The sequence below is a fragment of the Toxotes jaculatrix genome, chromosome 8 (assembly GCF_017976425.1).
Source record: "Toxotes jaculatrix isolate fToxJac2 chromosome 8, fToxJac2.pri, whole genome shotgun sequence".
Taxonomy (NCBI): domain Eukaryota; kingdom Metazoa; phylum Chordata; class Actinopteri; family Toxotidae; genus Toxotes; species Toxotes jaculatrix.
The window spans coordinates 2,585,816-2,611,415 of NC_054401.1; the positions used below are offsets into that span (position 1 = coordinate 2,585,816).

Consider the following 25,600-nt stretch of genomic DNA (forward strand, 5'->3'; position numbering starts at 1 on the left):
GAAGAAAACTGTCTGATGTGAAAAATTTGTGCGCATAATAATTGTTGGCGGCGTGGTGCCTGCAGTTTGCTTTGTGGTGTGTTTGCAAGCACCGAGCCTGTTCTGACTCTGGAAAATGAAACTGGAACTTAATTTGCATGTTACTTTTTATTTATTGTGATTTTTTTTTTTTTTTTAACACACGATGTTGTGTTGTGATGCACAGCTTGTGGAGACAATTTAGGTGCTTTAAAAATCCTTAGTGCCCAATCACCTGAATTTGCATCAGACCTGAACTCATTCTTCTCTGAGTCATAACTCTAACCTGAACACAGACAAAGTGGACATACTGTCAGATTTAATGTGACTTACGCTTTCTGAGGATTTAACTATCTCCAACGTCCACTGAATGAAACGTCTATAAATCTGCTTAGAAATCATTGATAAAAAGACTTAGAACTCCAGAACTCATCATAGTTTGTTTGTGTTTTTTATTTTTGCTAATAAACAAAACTAAAAACAGATCTGAAAGCTGAAGTTTTGGAAACATTATACTTCCTGTTGACATGACCAGCACTCAGGACACAAAGCAACATAGTCAGTCAGACTCAGAGATAAACTCTTCTCTGCATGCTGTGGACTATTGTGAGGACGAGTTATTTCACTAGGGTGGTTGATCCTATTTATGGGAACCCAAGTAAACAGACAAGGAGCTGAATCGAACGGGCAGAAAGGCAACAGGACCGTCCTGAGAGACAACATGTCTCGTAAAACTGGTGGTGTCCCTGCGGTCACTGCTGCCCACAGCCGACTGATGAGGATGACTGAGGAAAACTTTTACTGCAGAGAGTGGGAAATGTTGATTGTAATTCCAGCAGTATATCTACAAGAAATGATTTTGCAGTGCTTATCGACGTTGTCGTCCCAGAGACTTTTATTTCACCTCTCCAGGATTGATTGAAGAAAAGACAGAGGCTGGCTGGACAAATGCTCAGCTTTCCGTACGGTAAGAGAAGGAGTTACAACCAATAAAAAAAAACTATGTGAGGGATTACAAAATGTATATCCCACCAGTTATAAACACTAGCATCCGGTTATATTCCTTTCACCCAGTATGAGCTGAAATTACAATGGCAGCTGAGAGGAAGAAATCACAATTGGAATTATTTTGAAAGCCGTAGGAGACTCGCGTGGACCGCCCTGATACACGCTGTTTTGCGCGAGTCCTCATTTCCCCGAGTCTCTACAATGGAGACAGTGAATGCAAAGTTAGTACAACCCACTGAGTCACAAGAGCCACGCTTATGGGAAATAGACCAGGGTGATATAAATACTGGTATTGTTCTTTAAATGTGCCCCTCTTTATATTTGGTCTTGCCATCTAAATACAGCTAATCAGTGCTTTAACAATTCAAAAGGTTCTCTCATTTAAGGCTTTGATTACAATGAAGCATGATTGCAAATTTCTTGGAGCGCCAAAGTCACCACCCCACTTATTCAGCAGATGCATCTGAATGTGCAACACGTTAATTACTTTAAGTGGACTCGTGGGTTTTAGGATTATACATTATTCCCCTTCTTCATGTTCAGAAATGTGCAGTTGACATACGGTGACTCATTTGGACCTTAATACACACACACACACACACACACACACACACACACACACACATACATATATACTCATACTACCGTGTGTGTGTGAGATGACACTAAGCCATTTAAAGCTTCACCCTGAGGTAACCCGTCGTAAAGGTTAGTTAGCTTTAGCTCAACAAGGAGGATTATGTCATTAACTATGGCTTCCTTAGTAGCAGCTGGGATTGAGCTTTATCTTACTCCATTCAATTTATGTCATTAGTACCGCTTACTTAAAATGGATTTTAGATTGTATCAGTGTGCTGGGGGTGCAATCAGACCTGCAGTTTGTTTACTTTGTTCTGAACCGTAGCAGAAAAGTTAACTTTGTTGTTTGTTTTTTTTATTTTTTTTCTAATGTGGTTGATTTAGCCATTCAGTGCCCAAACACCACTGACCAGCGGCTTGTAAACAGAAGCTGTAAAAGCTGCCTGTGAGCACAATCACAATCTTAGAAATGGGCTTTGATGTACTGTCCCCACTTGTTTTGTTTTTTTTTTAATTATTTTGCAAACTTTACAGATGAACTTTACAGATGAAATGAATAATAGAAAAAATAATTGGCAGATGAATCCATAATGACAACAGTTGTTAGTTGGCCCTACAGGAGATTATCGAGTCTTTCCTGTACAAGCTTTCAATCCACACGTCTCCTCCCCGACCGATTGACCATAAAAGCCGGAGGTTTATGGGCCCAGTTGATGCAGCATGTGGTTATTGACGGAGGCTTTGGCGTGATGTGGAAGGAGCAGCCTGATCAGTCTTGAGAGCCGAACGGTGGAGCTGCGCTACGTTTTAAGGACAATTTTCCCTCATAAATCCATGAGAAAGACACAGGCTGAGTTTGCTGCAGAGGCTCAGGTAGTTTTCACACCCACCACAGCAATTTCTCTCACTTGGAAAATTACTTGGTGGAGGTGGTTTATTTGGAGATGTAACATATTAGCTTCCAGAGAGGCTTTTATTTATTTATTTATTTGTTGTTAATATCATGCTGTGACTGTTGCAGACATGAGGTTGTTTATTTGAGAGGCTCTCTTATTTCTTAGAATTGATGTTTACAAATTCCCTAGGTGGGGCATTAAGGTAGATTGCTGTATTAATTGCCTGCGTATGCCATCCAAATGGGTAATTGCTTGCTGTTTGCTGGAATGTAAATGTGCCCAGCTTGTGCTTAATAGAGTTTGTTTATTGAGTTGCTGGCCACTGACAAATTAAGATGCTTAAATGGATGCCCTCTGCTTTCAAGAAATCACTGTGTCTCTTTCTGACTGTAGCAGGTATCACAGTCACAGGCATTTATCTCCTTATTAGTTTTTCAAAGACATATCAGCACATTAACTACAATCACAAACAGCAAAGGAGGTAGAGATCTCACATTAAGCAAAAAGAAAATCAAAATGGAAATTTGTGTGCTTCACTGAAAATTATTTTGAATTACAGATGAATTGTTGCATAATTTTTGGTTATTTAGAAAATACTGCGATAATACCCAAGTCAAGTGCAGAGAACTCAATATGACATCCTCAGATTGTTTATTTTGTCAGACCAACAGTAAAGATATTCACTTTACAACTTTACATTAAACAGAGACAAGCAGCAAAATCAAAATTTGAGAAGCTGACACAAGGAATTTATTATTTTTTTCTCGTTAGTTTACCTAAACATTTAACTAGTTATCAAAATCATTAACTTCCTGATGTCCAACAATGCCGCTGAGTCAGTTTGACTCAAATTTTTGTTTTTGCACAAAGTATAAACTGTCTGCTTTTCAAACTGAGTTATTACACCACACGCAGAAAGGTTACTCATCAAGAAATACAAAACAGCAGGAACAGGTGAATCAGTGTGCTGCAACTTTTCTGTTCCATCTGTGCTGAAAACAATTTTGAAGTTGAAGCATCTGGTACTGACAGTCCATAGCTGCATGGAATAACCCTGAGTTTTGAATATACATAATGATTACAGCCGTGCAGGTGGTTCAGGTCCTTTATTAGTCTTTCATAACTGTCTTGTGCACGAAGACCAAAAAAATACGAAAGAATTGAAATAATGTTTTTTTTATTTTGGCCATGTCGCCCAAACCTATGATTGATCAGTCGATAAAGTGACTCAGTGTTTTATCAGTGATTCTGTCTCTGTGGTCACATGTGCAGCCTAGCATGCAAGTTGTTTTCCCCACATGTCAGAGTTCAGCAGTGCGGTAGTGAAACAGGCCATCAGCTGGCATTTATAGGATTTAAATGTATGGAGATGCATTCTGAGCCCCGTGGGGCTTTTTCCCCCTCAGTAAAAATGTATATTTATATCCACATAAACCCGTAAATAATCACCTAGTTTCTAATTTCTTCTCTTGCGATGAAAGCAATTATCTTGATGCCTTTTTTCTCTGGAGCAGTCTGACTTGAATTAAGCGGCCCTTTATCACGACCACCCTCAGCTCGTAACCCTGCACCATGTGACCCGTGATAGATGACTTCTCTATGGTGGCTGACACAGGTGGACACGTCCACTAAATCTCCCTGTGTCCCAAGCCCCCCCACCCCCCCAGCTCCCACCATTTTCAATAAAATCGACCATCTCATACGTCTACATATGTGTGGGTGTTTGAAATTAGTTCATCTTCATTCACACCTTCTCAGCGGGCTTCGCCCCTGCACTCAATATCCAATTTTTGCCCAATTGTAGGATGAAGAAGCAGAGCACTCTCTCCACGGCTTCGGTTCATGCCTTGAATTTCTCTACACATCAGCACACACCTTCTGCGGGGCTGATCCATGGAGAGGGGGGTTAAGCGCTCTCCTCATAAGCACCTGTGTGTCTCAGAGATCGGGGGGGTGAGAGTGGGCGGATGGGACCTGAACAGGAGGCGAGGATGAAGCAGTTGAGAGGGGTGAAGAAGGTGATTACTGAGGGTGGGCTCGAGAGAAAGTGACAAACGGAAGCAAGATGATAGATTTTTTTTTTTTTCTTTGTGGTACAGCAGAGCCTTTTCACACATACACACAAACCTACCAGTCCTTTCTTCCTGTTTTTCGGTTATGTTCAATCACTCCTTCTCCTGCCTCTTGGAGCCCAACGTCCTACTCCATTATTTGTTCCATCCTCCCTCTCGTGTCCCTTTTCATCTGTCTTATCACGTCACTCTCCATCTTCTTCAGCAGGGCTGTGATTGGAGAACACTGAGCGCCAATGATCCAATCTCATCCCTATTCATAGACTTCAGAGCACCCCCCCACCCCCCTCCGCCCAGCCTTCACATCACTCAGTAGCGAGCCTGCCGCCTCCGCTTTTTACCTCTTTGTTTCACACGTTTTGTTTAGCTTTTAAGTCCCCCTTTTTACTTATCCGACTGACTTGCCTACCGTAAAAAAGTTGACATGGCATCACAAGCAAAAGGCTTGGTAAGCTTTTTAGAGCCAGTCACGGTGCACCATTCCCCCATCGTAATTACTGCTGAAACAAGCAGCTCTGGGAAGTTTCAGCGCCGGTGGACCCGTCATTACTGACAATCTCCCAGCCTTTATCTGCCATAGCTAAGACGCTCTCGCACCGCAGGGCTGTGATGATTGCCTCACTGAGCTGGCGGAGGAAGAGGGAAAAAAAAAAGAGGATGATCAGAGACGGGGAGCAGCGTGCAATGGGAGGTTTTTCATAAGTGTGAGAGAAGTAGCACCGTCGCTGAAGCCTCAAACTGAAAAAGTATTTCAAACCAAAAGCTGCTCAAACCTGCCAAACAGCCATCTCGGTTTCCATGGTGATTCGACACTCTCCAGCCCCGAGTGGAGAACTTCAAATCTATTACACTCACAGTGCCCTGTCAAGCACGCTTTTACTGAGGAGGTGTCCGGCGCTTGGCTCCTTGCCTCCTATCAACACTGAGGGCTAGAGAACACCGGATTGTTCGTCGCCTTCAGATCAAGTCGTCAACACTCAGGCCTTTTCAGCTCAGGAGACGTCACGAGTCATTTACTTTCCTTAAGGAGTGTTTGCATCTGTTAGCAGCTTTTTCATGTTTTTTTTTTTTTACCACACCTATGGGTTGTCAGTCACAAACCAGTTCTTAGAAGTAGCACCTTGTGTGTAGGAGGGCTGAAAGTGCGACACTGATTTTATTCCACTGTAACTGGATTAAAATTGCCTTCCACTCAGAAATCCTCATTGCTAATTCACTTGGAGGTTTGACCTCATGAAAGCATGAATTTTGACATCTGTGCATAAATTGTCTTATATTTAACTTTAAGTTGTTCCTACCTATGTGATTATTTAAAGACATTACAAGTAGTTTGGAAGCCAAACTATAAATTCAGTGTCTGACAAAAAGTATTATTTAAAGCAGGGTTCCTGTGTCTTAAAAGACTTTTCATATCTACCTCTCTCTCTCTACAGTGTAAAAGGAAGGGTGACTCATCTTGCTTTAAAGAGCTGCTAAGTGTGATAGCATAAATCCAGGCTCCCGTTCGTGGTCAAAATGCTGTTTCAGAAAGCTTTTCTGTCATTTTGAGGAAACGATGAATTTATTTCTGGCATTGAAGTGAGTCACTGAATGTTAGCATAGTGGTTATCAATCCGTAGTAGTAACCCAAAGGCTCCGGAAATGTTCTCTGCTGTAGACCAACCAACTGTTATCACCAGCCTTTCTCTAGCATATACTCTGCCTTCTGTGCCCAGTGTTTGTGCTGCAGCGTTCCATGAAATAGCTTGGCTAAATTTGCAGGCTTGTGGGTGTGTGATTGCGCGTGTGTGATTGCGTGTGTGTGTGTGTGTGTCTTTGTGTGTGCGGCTCCATCCACTTCCAAACGGGTGTGGGACTGTGCTAAAAAGGGAGAAGGGAGGAAACTGCCGGCAGAGAACGACTTTGACCCAGCAGGTGGAAACAGGTGTCATTACCTACCTACCTGGCTGCAAGCACCTGCCCCAGGGTGGAAACAAACTGGTTCTTGAGAAAACAACACAGACGCAGCCACGCAAGGGAGTGCTCACTTTTAGTTTTTCATTTCCTCAGCTTTGGGAGGTTTCTTTGCTTCTTCATCATTTTTACCTTCATTAAAGCACAAAAGTCAGTTTGAAACAGCTGAACCTTACTTTCAGCCAGAGTTTCAGCACAATCGTCACAGATGGTGGTTTGAAAATGACCGTCCATTGTAGTTTCTACCTGGACCTGGTCTGCAGGTACACCTGAGATTTTGTGTGAAGAAAATATTCAGTAATGGGGTGGGTACTCTGTGTTCTGCCACCGAATACTAGTTTGTATGGAAATGACACTGTCGCGTTTCTTGGAAAACTCTCCTGGTCGTGTATTTGTGTGGGTGTGTTATTTGTTTGGTTCAATAACAAAGCACACAACACTGTCACAACATGAAATTTTGCTTATTATGTAGGATATAGTTTATTTTGTGTCATGCTTGATTATATACTTAGGCAGTGCAGTCAGAATCGGAGATTGTTGATGGTGATTCTCTTTTGTTGTGTTTGCTCAGTGCTCCAGCACATTGAAGTTCAAATTTATACATCGACTGTGAGCTTAAAAAGCTGACTCTGAGCTTTAATTTGAGGGTGTTTGTTAGTGTTTGCATTTTTATTCACAACCTCACAAGTTTTGGGGATGAAAAGTTCATGAACTAGTTTAACTACACTTAAATAAGGGCATCCTTGTTTGTATTTGGGGGACTTTTTGTCTTCTTTTTGGTCTTTCAGCAACGAAACACATCACAAGCAGGACTGAGGCCATTTGACTGAACTTGCCACTGTTTGGCCATAAAAAACTCCTCGGTTGCTTTGTGTGTTAGTTTAGGATGATTGTCCCTTTGTGTTTTCCTAAAACGGAGGCACTGTGTTTCACAAATGGCTGCTAGTCCTACACTGTTCACCCAATATGGACGTAAACTCCCTCAAGTCAAAGCTGAAAGTCAGCACTTTAACCTCATTGCCCCCCTTTTTCCTTCCAAATCCAATTTTCTGGTTTTCAGAGGCAAACAATGAAAAACACATCACTGTCCCGATACTTTCTGACTGCACTGTATATGCCCCACACGTATATCTCTGCAGCTGCATATTCATTTGGGCCCAGTACCAATTTTAACAACCTTGGCACTCTGCTACCCTGTAATCTCATAAATTAGGACCCCAAAGGTTATATGCATAATGCAGAAAATGGACACAGCCGCAGTAAAGGAATATTTAAAATTCCAACTTTATTGCTGTTTTGTCTCATATTACTTTTGGGTAGAAGTATGTAAAAGAGCAGCGCAGGGGTTTGTTTTTATGACTTTTATGCAGTGGGAGGATTATTTTTCCCAAGGTTGTTACAGTCGCTTCTCAGTTTCCCGCATGAGCTGAGATATGCTCTCCAACTGCATAATACGGACTCAGACCGGGCCGGCGTTGTCTCAAGGGCAAAACCTGAATAGGGAGTAGCTCTGGTGCTCTGTTGACAAATGAAGCTCATCCATGCGCCAAGTTCAACAAGTCAGCTGCTCTTCTCTTGCCACACTCCCCTTCAGCCTTTCTTTCTGCATGCTGGCCTATCTCCCCCCCTGTTACTGCACTCATCTTCTCCCTTTTCAAATGGTAATGGCACTGAACCGTGCTGGAGCTCTTCAGCTAGAAGTGAACTCCCTCTTCTCAGTAGAGAATTTATGGATGGTCATGCAGAGTTTTTAAGGTTTGGCCCAGCAGGCACCAAGAATTTTTTCCTTGTGGCCGAAACATTTTGTCCACAGTCTCAGCAGCTTAACGCAATACACCACGGGTCTCTGGCTATTGTTGTCATGCATAATGGAAGAAAATCCACCGTCAACTACCCTCTCTGTACACCCACCTCCCTTCTTCTTCTTTTTTTTCTTTTCCTCCACAAAAACCACTGATGATGTGTTGGGGTTTGTTGCCTGGCCTCTGCGTGCTAGAACGCTGACGACTGTCCAAACTGTTACAAAGCGAACTGATGAAATTTGCCTCTTGAGCAACATAAACAACTCGCGTCCTCTCATCAAAACTCGTTTAGCCGAAGAACAGACAGCGACGATCAAAAGCTGAGCTCCACCAAGTCTGCTCTCTTGACATGTTTGGCTTGTGAGAAACCTGCAGATGATCACACACAGAAGAGAGGGAAGAGTCGTACATTAGCATGCGACTGCCTTCTGTTGTTTCGTAGTTCCTCACCCGTTCATCCCACAACCATCAGCTGCCGCTACGGCTGCCAGATAATAAACAGGTAATGTTTTCCCAAACTGACTTTTTACAGATGCAGCAAATACTTAAGCCATAGTGATTATTGAAAACCACAGTGTATCCTCCAGGATTATTAATAACATTTCTTACGACTATTTTTGCACCGTGTAACCTAAACTCCAACTCCCATGTTAGGAATGAGAGTGGGAGATGACGTCTCCCACTCTGCTCCAGACACAGGACATTAAGCTTGTGTTTTATGCATCAGGTAAAAAAAAAAAAAAAAAAAAAAAGGGACAGCACAGGAGTCATAAGATATGAACTTGATGGTGCTGATTCTGGTGATTCTAACACTGACCATGAATCTGACCGAGTGAAATGAAGCATTTAAACTGAGCCTGCAGCTACAAATGTCATCTCAGTCAAAAGTGCACATCAAATCCTTACTATAGCACAGTTTTTATGCACACTCTATGGCTTTTATGAAAAAAAAAAATCTGCCCTTAATTCTTAAATCATAGCTTTGCATGTATCATAGTTATTAAATGTGCGTGTGCGCTTGGCGGTTGATAGTTTAAATCACTTCCAGGTGCATGAAGATTTTCAATGAGGCAGCTAAAGCTTTGGCTGCTGTCTGTTGCATTAAACTCTTTCCGTGCAGGAAAACAGATTTATAGGACACTGTCTGAGATGCATTTACTGTGTGTTAGGTGCCAGATTTTTTTTTTTTTATTAAAGTTTTAAATGTCAAAGAACAACAACAATAATAAAACACTGGCAAACAGCACTGGTCAGCAAAAGAAAGTGACGTCTTGCTCGTAGTCTTGGCATCGATTTAGAAAACAGCCACATCATATTATGAAGGTGTGGGTCCACTCTATTAATCATTAAAATGAAAAGGCTGAATTCGGTTGTCGTGAGCCAACAGTTAAAGTAGTCGCCAAACCTGTTCCAGCATTCAGTGTCTGATTATGATCGATTGTCATTTTATCAGTTAACCCGTCCTCACGTCACTGCTGAGCAAAAACCGATGAACGTCGCTTTCAGGAGTTTTTTCCAAGCAGCATTTTGCAGTCGGAACTCTAAGCTAATTTATTTACTTGTACTCGGGGTGTGAGAGAGGCCAAGACAGCCAAGAGTTCATGTGGAGGAAATGCAAAGTGCAACAATCCAGCTCTTATTCCTGGAAACAATGCCAGACAAATTGGGAACAGAGGCGGAGGCTGTTGAGAGAGGACGAGCCAGACTAGATGACCATCTGGTCCTCACAGTGTCAGCGACCCCGACTGATACGCTGTCAGATGTTTGCTTTAAATAACTTCAGGCTTTATCGTCAGACCCTCTTCAGAGCCTCAGACCTCGGAATATAAATGCTCTGTTTTAAACACTGGGTTGTGTGCTTGATTACAGTTGCATGCTTGTGTCAGTGTGCGTGCGTGAGCAGAATTTGTTCCTGCTGATTGTGTGCGCGAGTTGATTGGTGGTGATTTGTGTGAATTAGTGAGGGAGGGATAGAGCCACACTGCAAATTGAGGCGGGTAGTGGAATTGTTGACTGCCAAGTTGTAGAGTAACACTATTTTAAGACTGGACCAAAGCTTTCTACATTACTCATATTTTCTTGGGACTTTTCACAACACAAAAACAGGAAAAGGCAGACAAACACCAAGACAGATCCTCTCAGCACAGCTCTACCCCAGGTTGGCACCTCTCTAAAATGATCCCCTCTCGCTCCAAGCCTCTTCATTACTCTCTAACAAGCCTCTCGAGCTGAGAGTGTTGTGCGTTCTGGCAGTTTCGGGCCTTTCTCAATAATTAAAGCACAGGGTTAAGCAGCGCTAGTTTGCCTCTTAGCTATTTAGTTTTTCCTGTTGGGGGAACCCGTTGGGACCAAAGATTGCTTCACCATGCGAAGGTACGGTAGCGGTGTGTTGAGCCTCAGCCTCATCTCCCAGTGCGTCGAGGCTGCAGCAGCGGCGTGTCACCACCGCTGCACTTCAACATACGGCTGCTCCTGCAGGCTCCAGGCGGGTGATCAAAAACCTGTACACCATGCCTGAGTAAATTTTTTTTTTTTTTAAACTCCTGCTTCCCAGTTTTTTTCATATTTACTCTTCATTACTGGTGCATAAATAAGTAATGCAGGATCAATCAGCTGAAACTTGGCCAGGAGGGAGGCTCTGAGACTTTTTAATGGAGTCATTGGAAGACGAGGGCGAGTGGCTTTGTTTTTTTAAGGTTTTGTCAGAAAACATTCCCACTCATGTTCCCGGGGGATTTGACTTTTAATTGAATGCTGCCTTTAAGCAAATTGTTCATTATTCATGACTGCACGGTGACGGAAATGGAAGAAATCCTGCCTGTGCAGGAGACGATGTTCGCACGTCTGACTGTGCAATGCTATATTCATCCTTGTGTTGTCTTCTGCACCCGCCCCAACCCGGCGGTGTTTGTTCTCCGCTGCTTTCTTTCATTTTTCCCTTCGCTTCCCTCCTTTGTGTCCCCTCGTTTCCCCCTTTGTTCTCCGCTTCCCGTCATCGCCATTCCAAAAACCCGTTTGCAGTCCCCGAAACACTTAATTGACTTTTTATTGACGCGAGCTGTAATTGGCTTTTAATCACCGTTTTACATCATGTTTTGATATTCAAATCAGCGGTGTCAGCTCAGAGAAAGGGGCCTCTTCACTGCCTCGCTGTCATTCACTGTGGCTGATGCTACAAGAGGAGCATCCCAATATTGATGCCGTGTTTAACATCTTGCCTTTGCTCCCTGACTGAAGGGAAGCTGTGCTGGTGCACAAGGCCACCTCTGGAAGCTCAAACCTAAAGACTGACTGACACCTGATAGAGAAACAGTTGGGCTGCCAGTGGCTCTTTGTGACAGCCACCAGTTATGAGAGGTTCACACCTAGTGTTCAAGGTGAGCTTGAATTGCAACCACCCAGACACAGCCTGTATGGACCTAGGGCTATATGACGCACTTGACTCATAAAATAGGTAAACTGAAATGCATTCTGCTGGATTCATACTCAGTTATTCCTTCCAGTGTTAAGTGGTTTCTCTGATGTCTGTTGAAGTTAAATGTCCATAGATGTGTCCAGAAGTAAGGAGCCTCAGATCTTACCTCATTATCATTACATTTTCTTCAGTACCTAACTTAACTTGCTTTATTTCAGACTTTTCGATCTTAAGACCCTTCAACAGGTCCATAATTTCCTTCTGGATCAAAAGTAATCCGGTTGATTGTTGCCCGTGGTTTTGTCCATGGTTTGAGTGGAAACAGGAGCTGCTAGCAGCAGCCGATGTGTCATGACTTTGCAAAGTGCTCGGCATCAAACTGAACAAATGTAGCCAAAAGAAAACAATCTTCAGGGCAACATGGACACTTTCTCTTTGCATCACCCAAAGCATGATGGGAGCTGTAGTCCACAAATTAGCCTTTTAATCTTTGACACTTTCACTACTATTAACAGCAACTGTGCTTCATAATGGTTTATAAATCCCTGGAACACCGATGTTCTCCTTCTTCCATACATGTGCAGATATTTAATTATTAGTATTATTTTTTTTGTTGTTGTTGTAGTTAGGTAGTTTGCAGTCAGTGCTACTGATACGTCAGGTGATGGGATATCTGAATAGCCTTATTGATTCTGAAAATAATTATGTACGACATCCCCAACAAAGCCTGTCAATAAGGAATGGAAACCAAGGAAGGACGGCCACTGGTCCAGTGGATCAAGATAAATGCCTGTGTTCTAGTTTAGGCATGCACTGTGTTATGTAAACATCACTTTGTTCCTATAGTTTCAGTACTCTTGGGGAAAAATATGTATATAGATTTATTGTAATCAATAGCTTCATTTTTAAACAGACTGTGCATTTGGCAGGTGGCCACCTCAGGCATGGAGATGTGCGTTGCGAGCGCTGGTCGATAAGTCAGGGTCAGTCTTCCGCCTCCGCTCAGCGCTCTGAAAGCAGTTCCCACGCTCTTTGCTACCAGTGGAGGAAAGATGAGAGTAGGCATGTATCCTGTAGACGGCATCAGTTTGACAGAAACAAACTTTTTTTTATTTTTTCCTTTCTTTGTTCCAACTTTGAACACGGCAGCAAGAACTGGGCAGTGCTGCAAGATGCCCGTAAACTGGTAGACTTCAGGCTGGCGTGCTGCTGTTTGTGCTTTGCTCAGTCCAGTCCCTTGACAGTTCCAAGCTCTGCAGCTCAGTAGCCTTTTCTCACATTAGACCGAGCGCCACAGGAGACAAGGATTAGCATGCATGGCTATTTTTCACTTTCTGTCTCTTTTTACTTTTTACTCCCATGTCGTATTTTTTGGTGTTTTCCACCATCGACCTCCTCTCCTCTTTGTCACTTTCTATCACTGTCTCCCTATTGCTTTCTCTCATTTTGTCCTTTTTTTTCCCCTCTCTCTTTTCTCTCCTCTGTTTACTCTCTCGCCTCTCCCTGGTGGCTGAATGATCGTGAGTGACGTTTAGCAACTCTTCAGCTGCCGGGGAAGCTGTGGGAGAGAGCCCGCTCTGTTTAGAGCGTCCGTGATGCTCCCCAACAAATTGTGACACTAAGATGAAACCTAAGCTGGCAGCCAGCGTGTAAACCATTCAACTCCCTAGACTTTGGACAGGTTTTTTTTTTTTCTACTGCTCCGTAAGACTCGTTCCCCTCTCCTTTCACTCTCCTCTGGCTTCCAGCTGGAGAATGTAAAACTATTTCTCTTTTACTCCTGGAAGAGGGGGGAGAGGCAACCTGAAGGCTTGTGAGTTATTGCACTGCAACACAAACTGCTACTCCTCCAACTTCCTCCAATATCTTTCCCATATTTAAGTCATGCAATTAAAGTCTTGCACATAAACTCATTTTTTTCCACTCCTGGAATGACTGCCCTCCCCCCTCCCTCGAACGATTATTAAAGAGCTTAACTTATTTAGTTTTCATATTAACTGTCATGACCGAAACCACCCTGAATCCCTGCTGAGAATCACAGTTCTCCTCTCACCTTAGCGGGAGGGATTCATTTTCCAATCCACTTGCCCCATGTGATTAATTTCAGTTGAATTGTGAAGGAGGCAATTATTATTTCAAGTAATTTTAGGTATTGCTTAATATTCAGAGGTAACCTCAGGCCATTCTTTAGACACTATATTGACTATAAATCATGGAAAATAGTAAGGCTGTAACAAGCACAGCCAGAAATCTGATTAAGAGAAGTGTTGCTCACAATGGAGGTTCTTGTGATTCATGTAGGTGGTGAAGCCTCACACTGTGTGCAATTTCACTGTTACATTAACTCATTGGTTGAGCAACCTCTCATATTAAGCTTCAGCAGGTCCACTGTCCAACCCTTCATTACTGATGCCCATTATCCGAATCTCTGCCCCTCTGAGGCTACGAAACGGGGCTGATAACGAGGCCTGCCATTTAAAAGGCCACAGTATTCTCACTGTGTCATGTCTCATTACAAACCACCGCGAAATTTGTTTACACTCCTCTCTTGGCCTCCCAGCCCTCTTATCAAGACCTGTTTCTGCGAGAGCCGTAACAGCCTTAAAAAGCCTTCATCAAAGCACTAGGTCTGAAATTTCTACATTAGGGTGAAGTGCAGTTGGAGTCAATATTTCCCTTCCTCTGCTGCCCCCTCCCCAATGTTTTTTTTTTAGCGAGATCAATCTTGTTTCCGCGCAATTGCACAGATTGTAATCTATTCCAGCTAAAAGAAAAAAAAAATGCTGAACTTGAAATAGAGCCATTCATCACAGAGTAAACAGCATAACAGAAGGGCCGAGAGAAGGAGCAGGAGAATGTTAAGAGAAAATGCTCGGGGTAAAGAGAACAGAAGAGAAATTGCCACTGGAAAGGCAAACAAACCACAACGCCCTTTGCCTGACAGAAGTCTACAAAAGCCGTCGCCGTTCCCCACTCTCCTCACGAGGATGTGACATTTAAGAGGGAGGTGTCTTGTCTTTGCAGGCCTAATTAACATTCCACAATATGCCAGCTGGAGATGGACACCCTGCCAGTGCTGTCCTCCTTTTCACCCTCAGCCATGTTTGTCCATGAAGTTCTTTACTTCCTCTAGACGTAGCCGGCTCTCAGTGACGGTTCCCTCATGCCCCGAGGTCTTTATTGTGTGACGATCCACACAGGCTCTGCCAGTGTCGTCTCAAATGTTCCACTGCGGTCAGTCTATTTGCCATTGCCAGTGGTGTCAGGCAGTGGTAACTATGGTGACCGTGTAAGACCTGAATTGTCGGAGGTGTCGGAGCCCCCGGGGCTCCACACATCTAACTACAAGAATCTGTTGAGCTCGCTGCACTTTCTTCGCCAGGTCGGTTACAATCCTTTTGACAAATGTCAAGGAAAAGTGTCGCAGGCGCACAACCTTCTCTCAGGACACCGCTGAAAGAGATGGAATCGAATTTCCATTTAAAGACAACATATGGAAACCTTTTCTTTTGGAATTTTTAGTTTGTTCTGCTAATGATTCAGTTGTAACTGTTCATTTCCAGACTCTTATTGCCTCATCGGAGAACCAGTGCACCTGATGATTCCTTTCCAGGGTTTTTCCTGGCTCAAATTGAGGCAGAGGTGGTACCATCCTGACCATGCACTAATGATGTGCATGTATTCTGTAAATTCAATTTTTTTTACAGGTAACATACTTTAAATTAAGAGATCCAATAAGAATATGACTATTATCATGTTAAAGCATTCATTTATTAAAACTATATACATACACAAATCAGGTGCCAACTTTAAATTGAAAGTACACTTTATCCACACATCTCGCAACCAGACAGAGAACATTTCAGCCTCCTCTTTTTCGTTCTGTAGAACCTCCTCATGCACTCCTTGTAGTCCAAGGCCACCTGGTCTGGTCCATCAATGGCCACCTTACAACAGACATCCAAGTGCCTCTCCTTCAGTATGTTGCGCAGAGGTGTCTTCACCTTAAACAAAACAATTCATCAAGCATTAAGTATTTTTGTATTTATTCTGATACAGACATGAAGCGTGATAAAATCATAAACGTTACTCTGACACGGAGGAAACTTTTTTTTAAATAAACACGACATGCTTGGATGCAAAAAAACAAGCGATATTTACCTGTTTGTACCATCCGCCAGGGAAAATCAGGACGCCAATAGCACCAACTAACGGAAAAAAACTGGAAAAAACACGGGTCGATCTGTTTCTTCTTCGGTAGTTGCTTCAGGTCTTTCCGGTGCACTGCTGTTGATATAGCGCCTCAATAGTGGCGCAACGCTGCAACTGCAGTTAAAATACGTAGCTGCCGCAGAGGGACATCAGTCGCTCAATCAACACAGCTGGAGCTTTACGCTGTGTTGAGCGATATCAATCGCTCTGGCTGGGGGCGGCACAAAATTAGCTGGAGGCGGCCGCCACGCAATTTTGAACGCAGGAAAAACCCTGCTTTCAGAAATGACCATGTAGATTTAGATCAGTAAATGTGAGTGGCTGCAGGTCGATTCACTGTTGGAAGGGGTCACCACAAACGTTTGTCTTAGAGACACACAGTTTAAAATTCCACTCAAATAATGTAAATTTTCCCAAATTCCTTACAGACCAGAACTGTTACTGGTGCTCCGTGTTATGTTTTGGATCCTATTTGATTTCTGCCTTGTTTGTATTAAAAATCTGAGCAACCAAAACAAAAAAAAAGAAAAAAAAATCTGTGTTCACTCACTGTCCATCACTGCTGTCCACAAGAAGCTGATAATTTTAGTGTCTGAGCACAAAACGTTCTATGACGAGCAGGACAATCGGTGCAGAACTGAAAGAAAACACATGGTAGAAAATTACAGACAACAAAGACGAAATGGATTGTGTGTTTGTGGATTACATTATTGTTCTGTGCTGGTTCTGTGCTGGTACATGCATTAATCTCTTGAGTTATAGCTGTAGCCTAAAATACTGTTGAATAGCTTTTTTTTTTTTTTTTTTTTTACAGCAAAGGTTAAGAGCAGTCAGAACCCGCCGTGGTACATGAAAAAAGAAATACGTTGATATGAAAAGCTGGCAGGCGGCGGCAAAGAACAGAAGGACTGAAATGAAAGCTGCTGACTTCCTGTTCAGGTGGAGGCTTCACTTTTTCTCGCCGTTCATCTTTTCTGAAAACAAAATTGCACCAGATTTGGTTTATGTATCTAAAATGCTGCTGACAGAATTTCTTTTCTTTTTTTAAACCAGGACTGCTTCTTCGTTTTAAATCAGACTGATATAAAAACATTTTATGTAATAAGCCTGTAATATTTTTGCTTTTAGTGCCTTTCCATGTGGACAGCACTTAGGGAAAGAATGATAAACACATTGTTACGGCCCGCCGTGATCTTTGAACCTCAACCAAACGATACAGCATGAAGCCGTACGCCAGGTTGGATTCAGAATTCTCCATAATAACCAAAAATACACCAGATAAATGGGCCTCCCCCTGGTGTCAGTAAGTGTGTGTGTGTGTGCTGTATTGGGATTTATTCATCACCTCAGTGTTTGGCTGCTTATCAGCAGTGCAGGAAAGTATTGAGCTTGTGGAGATGACAGAATTGCAGGACTCGCTGTGCTGGGCTGAATCTCTGAGCCTGGAACAATAGACGATGAAAATGAGAGCGGCAGCACGGGGTTGTGCGGCGTCACTCGTGTGAAAGATAGATGCCACACAGAGCCTGGACTGAAAGTGGGACAGCTCTCGGAAGGACAACAGAGAGACAAGGGGCCAAGATACCAAATAGCCAATTTCTAGATGTCTGTGGCGTCAGATCTGGGCAGATCTCCCAAGGACTGACTCAGCAGTCCTTTCTGTGTGAGTCTCTAGGACACACCAGTCTGGTAAATAATAAGCATGAGTGGTTTGGTTTTGATGTTTAAGGCCTCTCCTTTGCTGTCAGTTCAAATGAAACTCTAATCTTGATTGTGTGCCTCTGTGCATTTGCACCGCTCACCGTTGGTGGAGTTCTCCTCTGCTGGTAGTAAATTCCAGTGACATTTCATTGTCTTTGATATCCTTGATTGTGTACTCCACCTCAGCTAAAACACAGCCTCTGTGCAGGTCTCTGTGGACTGTCTCCACTGATCAATTCCTCAGTCCATCTGTCTGCCAGGCTTATTCACAGGGCCGCACAGTAGGCGAGACGAACCCTCGCTGTAGGAGTCTTCATTAAACTGATCCTCCCTCCCTCCTCCCTCCCAGCTCCCCCCTCCCTCCCCCTCTGGCTCTCCCCAGGCCTGGACAAAGTTAATAAGAGGAGTCAATCAGCTGGCACCCCCACCTTCCTCATCCCAGTCCCAAGCATTGTCTTCTTCCCACATCAGCTTTGACTCATTCACATAGACTGACTAACGGTGGTTAGTCCGCCCTGACCTTCACTCTCACTCCAAACCTCAGTTGTCTTTAATGGGGGTTAAGTCTGCGTGTTGACGTGTCAGTGAAGAATATTCACACTGACGACAGCAGCGTCTGTTTTCATGGTTATATTTCCTGAAGATTGAAGAGAATCTTCATTTGAAAATCTTGATCTCAGCTGTATTGCAACAGTTTCTGGCATTCGCATGGTTTCAGTGGAAAATCCTGAACGATTGCCCAGTAACACATCTGCATTACTACTGAAAAACCTGTATCAACAGAACCCGCCTGTCTTTTGAATTTCTCTCTACCTGCTGCTGTGCTGCTCTGTGTGTGTGGGAGGTGTGGGGATGATAGCGTGGCTCAGTTGTTCTGCCAGTGAAATGGATTTGCAGTGATGGATGGCATCAGTGGCACTGTACAGGTCTCAGCCTGTTGCTGAATCACAGCTTTAAACTAATTTTGTGGGCACAGCAGAGCCGTTGTGCTTTGTGCCCCAGCTCGGGACCTGGCTCGTCTAACCGCCCTGCTGAAGCTTGCATGCCAATTACCCCCACCTTCTTGCCAAGAGGAGCAGGAAAAGCAAGAAAATAAAGAAGTATTTGCTCACTTGCTGAGACAGACACTTTGCCTTAGTGTCCTTGCAGTTCAGTGCCAAAGGCAGCAGGGACTGTCACACTTTGTAGTATCCTGCAGACCAGACCTTCGTTAATTTGATTATACTCACCACCAACATTTCCTTTCCTCAGTCTGTTGACATAAGTGCTCTTCTCGTAGCAGCTCTTTCTGCTTGATTCATCACATCTTGAACATCTTGACATCTTCTTGTGTTTTTGTGAGTAATGTGCAGGCTGCAGAACTGTCTTAAAACTGTGGAGCTCACTGCACACTGTTTACCTTGTACGTGCTTTGCAGAGTGGTGGAAAAAAAAAACAAACTTCAAGTTTGTCAAAAAGCAAGTTTTGAAGGGTGGAATTAATTTCACTTGACATATTCTCGTCACACTTTCATTTTTAATTTTCCATAGACTGTTAAACTTTGTATAGGTTTGGAGCTGTGTTGACATGTTTGGCATCTTAAATTAAAAGTTTTTAATGCAGCAGAAAAAAAAGCGGCTTGTTTTATGTTCTCAGGTTGTCCATCTGTCCCTCTGTCCGTCTGTCCCATTCTCGTGAGTGTGAAATTTCAGGCGCACCTCGAGGGAAATAAGATTAGAATTTGGTGATCAAAGGTCAAAGGTCAAGGGCAGTGTGAATTCACCAAACACATTTATGTGCTAATTATGAGAAATTTCACTTAATAAGTCTTCACTACATATATCATGGACAGACATAAACTGGCTGGCAGCCACATGCAGCTGTGACCTTAAGCTATTTCCCACACTTTCACTGACACTTCCCACACTTTCACTTACACTTCACTGTGCACTCATCCGCTGCCACTGTTTTCCTTCAGGCTTTGAAATCCCTCCCTCTGCTCTTAAACTTCCTCATGCCAGGTTTTGAAGCGGCAGTTGACGCCAAGAAAGGATCATAAAGAGCTGCACCCAGATTCACCTGGTGGTTGGGCTGCAGCGAAGAAAGCATGCACGTGCAGTTTGTATCAAAGGGAAGATCTACACTTAAGTCTTCTTACTCCTTCTGACGTCTTTTAGATTCAGTGTCTTAGTTTGTGAGCAGGGTAGTTATTTATTCCTTTGGTGCAACAACCGCAGAGAATTAGCATAAATAGATTTCAGTCAAGCTGCTTACAGTCATGGCTGGTAAATAGAAATAGTTGAAAGGTAATGGTTGTATTGTGAACTATACACGATCGTGGCTGCACCTGACTCAAATTTTCTTGTGCTAATTTAAATGACTGTAGGAGAGCTTTGTCTCACGGCGCCGTCAGACTGGTGTGTGAGGTGTGAAAGCAAACGCAGTGGCTGCCACTGATCCTGCACAGCTCTCAGCAGAATCGCACCGCGGTCGGCTCTGCATCCAGCAGCACAGTTCTGACATGGTCAGACTTCAGCAGCAGCAGCAGAAGAAGAAAATGGGAAAAATCTATGCTTGTTCAAAGTTTTCCACTCAGCTCTCTGTTCTCTGGCCTGAAACCGTGTGCTGGGAAAAAAAAAATGGCAGTGTGATGCCGTGTTGCTCATTCATCTGCTCGAACATTAAAGGGTTGTTCCAGTGACTTAGAAGTGCATTTCAATCAAATTTGGGGTTGTGCGAGAAACAGATTTAAAACAGGACTTACCAAATCAAAGCAGCAGAAGCTGAGCGATCCTGACTTTGTGTGCCACGCGGTGGTAAATCTCCAAAACTTCTGGATAACCATAACCCTAACCCATCATGCAACTAAAAGCATTTAATCTGTGTTTGTAACATAAGCCTCATCTTAAAGATTTGCAGTCCCGAAGCACGCGATAACCCTGATTGACAAAGCTCCACCAGAGCCGTAGACGACTTAATACATCATTTTTCACTTGCCATGTAAAACTCCTCATGATTAGTAAGCTGACCTTTCTGTGTAAAATTGGCAGAGTTCCCATTTAATGCGTGAACACCATCTGACAACAGAGTGGACTCAGGAATGCATAGTATGCAGGCAGTAGCCGTTTTCCACCGTACTGCTGTGTCTCTGGGTGAATTTATCCTTTAACATCGGTAAAACGTTGCAGTCTCTCGGGACAGTCAGTAGAGATGACCTGTCCTGATGCAGATACGGTGAATAAGGTGATACGAACATTCAAAAAAAAAAAAAAAAAAGTCCCCGGTGATCTCATCTCTCCTGTCCTCTGTAGTATCAGACAGAGGGATTCATGGCAGCGGTGTGTGACCTCGGACCCGTTTGGGTCTGTAATGCATTAAGATGAATGCGGCCGTCCCACTCTCAGATGATGAATTGCGGGCTGCAGGGGAGGCTCTCCACTATGTAAAAGAGGCGCTTGCAGACATGGCACTTTCATCAATCAGAAGGGGGACCGCTGTAATGTTGTTACACTGCAGAAAGAAGAGCCTCTGTTTATATCCAGCAGACAGACCTGGAGACAGACCGTTTTCTGTGTTTGGATCAGGCTGTTGTCCCCGTGCTTAAAGAAATGTGACATGGGAGTGCATTAATGGAACATATAGACAGATAAATGTTTTTGGCTTCATTCAGAGTTATCCCACTGTGTAATCAGTTGTTCTCACGCAGGTGTAATGTTGGCCATGTCCGCCCTACAATTTTCTCATCTCACTCAGACGGCAACATCAAGGTCTCAATTAAACCGGCACCTGGGATCTCACATTCACACTTCCTTCCAAAAGCCCGGCAGAGCTCATCGACGCTGAGCCTGGAGCTGCTTAGTCAACACTTCGGAAACCCTGGAGATGATTATGGGCACGGTGCAATGCCCCCAGTGGAGTGCTGGCGTGTTGCAGCAGAGTCTGCCAGCTCCGGTGAGGTTAGGACGGCGGAGACGTTAATGTCAATACTTTTATATAAGAGCCAATATCATGTGGGGTTTGGTTATGGAAATATCAAATTATATCTTAAATATTGTTTTGTTCAGGTCTTTGAGGCACTAATACAGAATTTTCTGAGCTTATTTGAGTTTTGTGGCTGTATAGATTTTTTTTTTTAAGTGTTTCTTAAATCAGTCAGTATTGTTAGCAGGTTTTCAGGTATGATTTTGGAGCCAGTGTTTAATTGATATCCAACCCTAGTGATGATAAATATCATTATTGTGACCTAAAATGATCTTTTCTTTGATTCTTTTTATTATTCCTCGAACGCAGCCCTTCTCCAGGCGCACTCCCAGTGCTCTGTCATTTTTTACCCCTTCCTGTGTTCTCTTGCCTTCCCTGCAAACAGCACCTCCTTATAGCTCACAGGATCTAATGATTCTCCTGCTCCTTTGTGTGTTGCTGATCTGTTCCAAGAACCTACCATATCTGTACCTCTCTGTTCTCTTGTATCTCCCTTCCTGTTGCTACCCTCTCATTCTCTCTGCGTGTGGTCGTTGAGTCGTAGCAGTTCTTGCGGCAGGAGGTGTGGTGTAACCCCGGCTGTTTTGGCAGATAAGCCTCAACCTGCCCACCTGCTTCCCTGCTGCTCATCAGCCAAATAGGACTCGCGCTGTCACCAGCATTCACTTGGTGTTGGAAGGTTCCCACCCTGACGGATCCACTGCGGCTGCCTCACCACCTCTTATTCTCATTCCTAAGAAGGATGGAGAGCATCCAAATCTCCTTAGGGAAAAAAAACCCAAAAAAAAACAAATAAAAAGTCTCCAAAGAATGAAACCATTCAGTGCATCAGTTGCTTCCAGTGTCAGTCTCTTTGAGACGGTGGAATTTTAAATTTAATTCCAGTTAGTTAATTCCTAATTTTCCCTGGGCAGTCTCTTGAGATCAGGCTATTGAGAGAGAAAAAAATTTGAAAATTTGGATGGTTGGTCAGACAGAACACACCATCTGAGGGCGTTACCCTTAACTTCATGTGGGAACTCACGATGGACACTGTCAGCCCCAAACAAGACTATATAACTGTATAGTATGGTCTCACAAAAAAAGGCATTAAAAGCCTTAAACACTTAATTTAATTTAATTAAAGTCTGTACGGGCTCTAGAAAAGGATAGAACTAAATATGTTGAAACAAAGCTTTTATATTTAGTAAGATGAACAAAGGAGAAACACACCAGTAATATCCCTACATATGTCAGTGAAAGCCTATGGTTGGTAGCAGGGGGCCAGTGTGACCTGCTTCAGTGGTATACTTTAATTTAAAAGACCCTCGCTTAAAAGCATCATCATTTAATTCAGGGAAATCAAAGCCAACGTGTTTTTGGCTGTGAAATTGGACGGCAGCAGCCAGGTTCCACTCTGAACGAGACTGTGACCATCAAATGTTATGTTGTGAATACAGACTGCGTAGGCACTCGTGTGTACGCCGGCCTTTAGTGCTGTGATTCCCTTTAATTGATTTGTTACTGCACTAATGACGGTTATAACATCAAGTTGTCTTCTTTGATGATCCAATCATCGTAGCTGTCAGGGAGGCACTGCCTCCCCCAGGCGGCTCGCCACACATCCTGATGTGGATCCTGAGCTGTGAAAGCATGAACGCCAGCTGTACGGCGGTGGATTTACAGCACTGAGCTGAGCAGACGGAGCTATATTTCTGTGCCTCGAGCCAAGGAAGCGATTGCCTGGTGAAAAGCGCCATGGTAAAGGTCAATAAACAGTGGCTCGGTTATTGTGTGGCAGATTGAAAAGGAAATTATTTTGTGGTGGAGGCGAGGGAGCATGTGTGTTTGCATGTACGGTTTTCCTGTGCGTGTATGTGCGAGTGTGTGTGCTGAGGCTTTCCTCCGTTGAGGGTTTCTCTTGGCAGCAAGTCTTCCAGCTGACCTGTCAGTGTTAGTCAGCCTACAGGGCTGTGAAATGACCCACCACGGGGCTCACCTGGGGCCCTGCAACCTCTTCTGGCTGTTCTCCTCACACTGGCACTCCCTAACTATGTTTTATTCCTTTTTTTTTTTTTTTACAGCTCCACTTTTTCCTGCTTTACATTCACTTGCCACACCTCATTCACTCACTGTTTCTCTCTCTCTCGTGCAGGCAAAATCTCTTACTTTCCCTCTTTTCTCGAGAGACTTAATGTTTCCTGTTTGCAAGGCTTCAATAAGAATCACTTAATGTAGTGAGAGAGGAGAGACAGACCCCTGGTTTTTCACAGACCTCTGAAAATGTTCCGGGAATAGGAACAGCCCATCTCCAAAGCCTGTCTTTCTCTCTGCATTTTTTTGGCCGTGCCTGATGCTCCTCTGTTATGTACAAAATGAGAGTGCCAAGTTTTTCTTTTTTGTTTTGCCTTTTTTTTTCCCCTTCAGTCCTCTGTATACCCACAATACTCAGTGCATTTCCTGCCTTACCTGCAAGTCTGAAGCTTAAGTGTTTTTTCATTTTGGGAGTTTGATTCCGGGAGCACATCCATGCCACTCTGGCCCAACATGCCGGAGCACTGTACTTTTCCTCTGATGTTGAAGAGACGGATGATGGAAAGAGATTGATCCTCATGGCGCGGACATCAGTCAAGCTGACAAATGGCAGCCCCAAACTTGGAAAGCCATTAGCAGAGTGAGGCAGGAGTGAAGCTGGGCCAAGCCCCACTGATTTCCATGAGCCTCCCTTCCAAAGCACATGACTGTGGCAGGCCACGACATGGCGGCGGGTGTTAGCACCAACTCATGTCCCTCCTGGCCTTTGCCGCCACCAGCCAGCGTTTTGACATAGGGCCGAGCCTCGGCCATTAAGAACAAACCCTCCAAAGAAACATGAAAGGGTCGGGCCATCTTTTCATTTAACTATCATGACTCATGCAATTGGCAAATACTCTGTTTGAGATGAAAAGAAGTGCTTTGACTGGCATTATGAATTTACCACCCAGCGTTTACACATTGTCAACACTGATGTCATGATTCAGGATGGAATTTGGACAAAGTAAAGCAGAGTTTTTGGAATGAGGCTCCCAATGCGCACATGTGCTGAATTAAAGCATCTGTGAAGCCAAAGTTGTTGCAGTCTGATACTGAACATTTTCTCCTTCATATCTTCATGCTTTCCTTCCTTTCCAACGCCAGTTGGAATAATTGTGATTGTGAATCTGATTCTCTTTACATGGACAATGGGAAACAGCTTCTCTTACAGAACCAGGTGAGAGGTTAGCTTTTCTGCCTTTGACGGAGATCCAAAGGGAAGAAAATGTGCTCGGCAGACATCAGCGAGTGCCGTGTTTTTGTGTCTTCGTTGTAGCAGCTGCTTTTGCAAAGGAAATATTGTTTTTTGTGTTAAAACGGAAATAAAGAGTCAGCGTGGAGGGAGGGCAGAGGGGTAGAGAAATATTAGCTTGTCTAAACTCTGTGCCAGAACCCTTCTTGTACAGTTACTGTAAAACAACACTGAATATACCGAGGGATGTTTACGGGGATGTCTTGGAAATCATGTCTGATTTTGCAGCTTGCCTTCACACACGACATTTGAGTGAAGTAAAACGTGGATTGATGCAGTACAAATATTGAGAGAGAAACCTGACTGCTAGATTTACATTTCATTAACAAAGCAGTTGGTTAGAATAACATTGGCAATGATGGTTTGAAGATCAAGTTCAGCTCTTAAATGCTTGTAAAAGGGATTGGAGTCTGGATGTAGAGTAGACTGTTTATGATGAAATGTTCTGCTATTGACGGAGAGGAAATTGGCGTCATTTCGGAGCCTGATTATAGCTGAGCTGGTAAACAAAACAGATCCTGAAGTGTCTGTTTGAGCTGAAAGCAGTTGCCTCATCAGGGCAGACGAGTGTGTGAGTGTGTGTCTGCTCTGGAATTTCACGCTCTTGTGCGAGGCACTGCAGTGACACACAGGTAGGGGGGGAGAATGCCACTCTGCAGGAAATGTCATGATGCAAATGC

At 43.6% G+C, this 25,600-nt stretch overlaps 1 protein-coding gene across 4 annotated transcripts in view; it reads left to right on the forward strand.

Moving 5' to 3' along the window:
* The window catches only part of sema6e (sema domain, transmembrane domain (TM), and cytoplasmic domain, (semaphorin) 6E), a 137,776-nt gene that overhangs the window by 23,504 nt on the left and 88,672 nt on the right, over positions 1 to 25,600 (forward strand). The window lies entirely within an intron of this gene.